We start from the raw sequence: 6000 nt of genomic DNA, 5'->3' as shown, positions 1-6000 counted from the left end.
ACAAGTAGCCGAGCATTCTGCATCTGACCTGTAGGCAGCAGGGAGAGAGAGAGAGAGAGACACACACACACACACACACACACATACACACAGAGAGGGGAGAGAGAGAGAGAGAGAGAGAGAGAGAGAGAGAGAGAGAGAGAGAGAGAGAGAGACTGACTCCGGGCTTGGAATGGGCTTTTTGAAACCTCAAAGTCCATCCTCAAAGACATACTTCCTCCAACATGGCCACGCCTCCAAAATCCTTCTAATTCTTTCAAATAGTGCCACATCCTGGTGACCAAGTATTTAAATCTATGAGTCTATGGGGGCTGTCCTTATTCACACTACCACAAGGCAGGAACCTGAAGGCAGGACATGAATCAAGCTTGCTCCCTATGGCTTTGCTCAGTTTGTTTTCTTATACAACCCAGGTCCACTGGCCCAAGGGTGGCACCGCCCACAATGAGCTGCCTCACCCTCCACATCAAACTTGAACCAAGGATATTCCTTGCAGACTTGCCTACAGGCTGGTCCCATGGAAGCATTTTATTAGTTAAAAATCCCCTCTTTCCGGATATGTCTGGGCTTGTATCAAGCAGACAGAAACCAAGTAGCAGAGCCACTGTTGTATATAGCAGGGAACAGCTTGGGACAGGGCCCAGACTGATTTTGCAGAGTCCTCACTGTATCATATATAAAGGAAACATGAGGTGAGCTGTGGGGAACCATGGAGTTGGCTTGGCCTAGCTGCCTTGAGTGTCATGCATCATAGGGGTTTTTCAGGTTAGAGCCCATGGCTCCTGGGGCGCCAAATGCCTTCCAGTTCCTGAGAGACAAACACACTCCCTCAAGCAGTGAAGTGTGTCCAGGCTCTTCGTGTTCTTCTATCTGTTCCCTTGGAAGTCAAGGAAGCATGGAGGCCTGCCTGACAGGACAATTGGTCTCAGACATTAATCCTGTGTGCCCTGTTCAGCTTGCAAACGTCACTGTATCCTGGCAACAACAGCTGTATTGATCCTGGCAATTGCCGTCATATTTTGTTTCTGATAAAGGTGTAAAAAAAAAAGTCTGCTTGCTCTCAATAAAGTTGTCACGGCCTCAGTTGTGCTGTGGCCCCCTCCAACTGGCCTGATTTAATTCCCCGTTGCCGTATTGTCCGGCCTTGTTCCTAAGTAAGTGCAGGTGTTCACATGAATGATGCTCAGATGGATGCTTGGGAGGGTCCCAGGATGGGGACCCTCCATCTATGGATTCAGCATAAGGCTTTATGTGTGACAAATTTAACTTGGGACTTTTTGGAACTACTCGGGATTTCTACATATTTTTGGTCTGAGATTGGTTGGATCCCTAGATATGGACAGCTATTTTACTATGCCTAGATAATACAAAGGGAAACTGAGACTTGGAGAGAGCTCGCAAATTGTTCAAGTATCTACAGATGGATCCAGATGTTTGGCCTCTGGCAGTACACAGGTTACTCCCCTTCTGCCTCCCCACCCCCACTCCGTCACCTTCTTGAACCTGGATTGTGTCCCAAACTGCTTTATCCAACAGATGTAAGAGAAGGTAGTGAAGGCCTCAGAGTTCAGGCGTCAGGGAGGCTTGCCTCACTGGGCACAGTGGTTCCTACTTGTAATCCCAGCACTAGGGGAGGCTGAGGCAAGAGGATAGCGTGAAGTTCCAGGCTAGCCTAGGCTACACAGAATGAGATATCCGAAATATGGAAGGAAGGAAGGAAGGAAGGAAGGAAGGAAGGAAGGAGGGAAACTAGGTGGGAAAGTGGAGGAGATGAAGAAGTAGAAAGCTTGAAGTCCCCTGCTTCTTCCTTTTAGAAGACACCATATTGGAGGGATGCTCTCGCAGTGGGGGTGGGATTCGGGGGAAGGCCCTTCCCACTCAGCTGTGCAAACTGTAAAGTCCTGGGCATCGAGGCCATGGCTTGCATGGCTTACATTATGCCTGGGGTACCTATGAAAAGCACAGCCAGAAATGCGGGTGTGTAGAAGAGCACTCCCGAAGCTGGGAAACTGTGGACCGGGCTGCGGGGCCGAGCCATTGCTTCCCTGCCCCCACACCCTGTGTTGCCTCCATTTTCTTTCCCGGAGTTCTGGCTCCTAAGGGTCAAGACAGTTTAGGTTCTGGTGACAGGCTAGATCCTTTGTCTCCCAGGTGGGAGACTGATGCTGCCACTGTCACCCAAGTCCGTATCTCTTCATCCCTGTCTTGGCGGCTGGAGTCTGTGCATCACGTCTCAAAAATGGAGAGGTGCCGCTGTGGACAGTAGAGGCAGGGCGAAGCCTCCTAGCATATGGTTGCTTACTCCCACCCTTCTGACTCAGCCCTGGACCCAGCCAATCTTTCTCTCAGTCCCCAAGCCCATTCTCAGGGACTTCTGTTTTGGGGGTGGTCCTAGGATATACCATGATGCTTTGCCCTGTGCTGTCTTTTTTCTATCCATGACCACCCCCACCTCCTGGTGGGTGTTCCTTTCCAAACCAGCAGAGCTCAGGGGCACCCCAGGAAGCCTGCTCCAGTTGCTCTTTGATCTCTCCTTCCTGGGGGAGACCAGGAGACATTCAAATAGAATTATTAAAGCTGGAAATGAGCCGGGCATGGTGGCGCACGCCTTTAATCCCAGCACTCGGGAGGCAGAGCGGATCGCTGTGAGTTCGAGGCCAGGCTGGTTTACAAAGTTAGTCCAGGACAGCCAAGGCTACACAGAGAAACCCTGTCTTGAAAAAGAAAAAGAAAAAGAAAAAGAAAAAGAAAAAGGAAAAAAATTTTAAGAAGCTGGAAATGACCTTCAGGGTAACTTAGTCCAACGCTTCCATTTTATAGAAGGGCAAATTGATCCCAGAGAGTGTTAGGCTAGCACAGCTGTTCAGCTGCACCTGGGGTCTACAGCAGAGTCTGGCCTCTGCCGGACTTGGAGCCTCTTCTCACCCAAGGTGGTCTCTGGTGTTTGTGCTTTGCTTCCCAGTGAGGGTATGCATTGCCCCACAGGAGGGCCCTTCTTCCCCAAGAAGGAGGCAGGTAGTGTTCTACCACAGACAATGACACGGTGGGCAGAGAGCATCCTGCCTCCATTGCCCAAGAAGTCATCAAGGATCAAGGTCTCTGATATGAAAGACTCCAGCACCAGTGGGTGGTAACTCCTTCAGACAGAAGGCTGAGAATGGTTTCCATGGAGACCACCCAGGCTCTGGTTTCCAAGGAAACACTTACTTGAGGTTGCAGCAGCCTCCTATTTATGTCAACTTAACATTTCTAACCACTTTTTTTTTTTTTTTTTTTTTTGTGCCAAACCTAGGCTGAACGCAAGACTTCCTTTCTGGGACAGGAACAGAAGTCAAGGGCCAGAGGGAAATATAGTGTGGTTTGCAGTTAGCTGAAAGGGAGAGCATCTCTGCCAGCATGCTTCCTCCAGTCCAGGGGCAGGTGCTCAGCAGAGACCAGAATGAAATTATGACAAGGTGAGGAAAGACAGAGAGTCCTACAACTCGCTGTCAGCTCTGTTCTCCAGAGGTCGCAGGTGTTTTGAGGCTTTCAGCATCTGTTCAGAAATCACACATACCCAACTGTACTGTTCGCTGTTTTAAAATGCACAAATGGGAGACACATGTGCATACGCCCACATACCTGCTACCGCTTACAGATTTTGGAGAGGTCAGCAGAGATAAATCTACCTTGTCGTAGCTGGGCATGGTGGTGCATGCCTTTAATCCCAGCACTTGAGAGGTAGAGGCAGGTGGATATCTGTGAGTTCGAGGCCAGCCTGGTCTACAAAGAGAGTTCCAGGACAGCCAGGGCTATTACACAAAGAAACCCTGCCTCGAATAACAAACAAATAAACAAAAATTCTACCTCACTTGTAACAGGAAAAAAATATCACACCTTTTGTGAAACCCCATCCCTAACTGAGGGGTTGTTTTCAATCTCTTGCCATTACAACAATAAATATTCTTCCTGTACATATATTTTCAAATGCTTGCTGGGTAACGTCTATAAGATACACTGAAGTTTCCTGGCTATGAAATTTCTAAGATGTGACCCAGTGAGTTCCAGAACAGCCAAGACTACAACACAAGTTTTTTCTGGGTCAATACTATAACGAAAAAAACAGTTTATGTTTTTATAAACTGTAACAATAATTTATACATAAAAATAAATCTAAATTATATATATACATAACTTAGGAATCAAGGTAATTAATGAAAGCTTTGCTGGAACTCCGAACAGGGTCATGGAAAACTGTTCTGGAAAGATATAAAACGCCAACATTTAAAAAAATTAAATAAAAATTAAATACTCTGTTGATAATGGGATCATAATTTCTACTCTCCCTCAGTAGAGCTATAGATTTAATATAAGCCTACTGGGGAAATGGAGGGTTCATGACATTAGATCTTTGATTTTCAATGTGTATGAAGAACAAAGGACCACAAAAATACACCGGGGTGCTAGAGAAAATACAGGAAGCTCACCCCAGCAAAAGGCAAACTTGCTCTTAGTATGGTTCACAGCTCAACTGATAGACCCAGAGTAGAAAGCCCTGAAATGGATCTTATACCTAGGAAAACTTGATCCATGAAGACAGATATGTAGCTCTGTGGAGAAAGGAAAGAAACAAAACAAAGGAAAACTCAGGGTACACGCTTATCTCTCCATATCATACCAAAGAATAAATTCCAGGGGATGGATATATATATATATATATATATATATATATATATATATATATATATATATATATATATATTTTTTTTTTTTTTACATGTAAGTTTTTATGTTTGTGTATGTTACATATGTGGGGGTGCCTGAGGAGGCCAGAATCAGGCTTCAGATCCCCTCGGAATGCAGTTACAGGTAGTCGTGAGCCACCTGATGTGGGCGCTGAGATCGGAGTTCATGTCCTCTGGAAGAGCAGCAAGTGCTCTAACAGCCGAGCCATCTCTCCAGCCCATCCAGAGGGGAAAGAAAGAAAGAAAGAAAGAAAGAAAGAAAGAAAGAAAGAAAGAAAGAAAGAAAGAAAGAGCTATAAAACGTGGGGTTGCAGAGATGGCATAGTCAGTAAGATGACTGCTGAGTGACCACGGGGACCGGAGTTCAACCCAGCATTCACATAAAAAGCTGGCGACAGTGGTGCTTCCACTGTAGCTCCGGTGCCAGGGAGGCAGAGACAGCTAGTCTATCTGAATTAGCAAGCTTCAGGGTTAGTGAGAGATCCCGCCCCACGGGTTGAGGACTTAGCTCAATTGTCAGGGTGCTCCTCTAGAGTGCATAAAGCTCTACCAATCCCCAGCACCATGCAAACAAGGCATGGTGGCCCATGCCTGAAATTTCAGGAGAATCCAAAGTCCAAGGCTATCCTTAGCTACATTAAAAATTGGGGACCAGGACTACACCATTGTCATCATTGTCGTCGTCGTCGTCATCATCATCATCGTCGTCACAGTGATAACAATGTGGAAAGTGATTGAGGAGGACATTTGACATTGATCTCTGGCCTCTATGTGTACCCGCAAAGTACACAAACACATGTACACACGTACATAGGAAAAACATAAAATATAAAGCTCAAATGATCAGAAGAAAACAGAAGGATGATGCCTGTCTAATTTGGGTTAAGATTTCTAAAATAAGATGTAACAAATTTAAGTAGAATATGGACAACTCTGACTGCAATAAGGTGAATCATTTCTATTCATAGATGAGACCGCAAGGAAGGCGAGAGACAAACCACAAACTGGGGTAAGAGATTATGCCACCCATTGATGACAGAATATAAAGTGACACAAACTATATTAAGAATGCCCACCGACTAATGAAAAAGCAAAACAGCTCATAAAACCCAGCTGAAGAACACAAACAGCCTCATGGAAAAGGAAATCTGAGCTCCAATAGCTACACCCAACTTTCTCCTGGTCATCAGAGAGGTGAAGTTAAACTCATAATGAAAACCCCTTTCCCTCCCAAGCCACTGGCAAACTATCTCAAGGCTTCTCAACATTAAGTGTT

This window comes from Acomys russatus, chromosome 12 (assembly GCF_903995435.1).
Source record: "Acomys russatus chromosome 12, mAcoRus1.1, whole genome shotgun sequence".
NCBI classification, from domain to species: domain Eukaryota; kingdom Metazoa; phylum Chordata; class Mammalia; order Rodentia; family Muridae; genus Acomys; species Acomys russatus.
The sequence above is the reverse complement of the archived record's forward strand: the minus strand, read 5'-3'. Positions refer to the sequence as shown.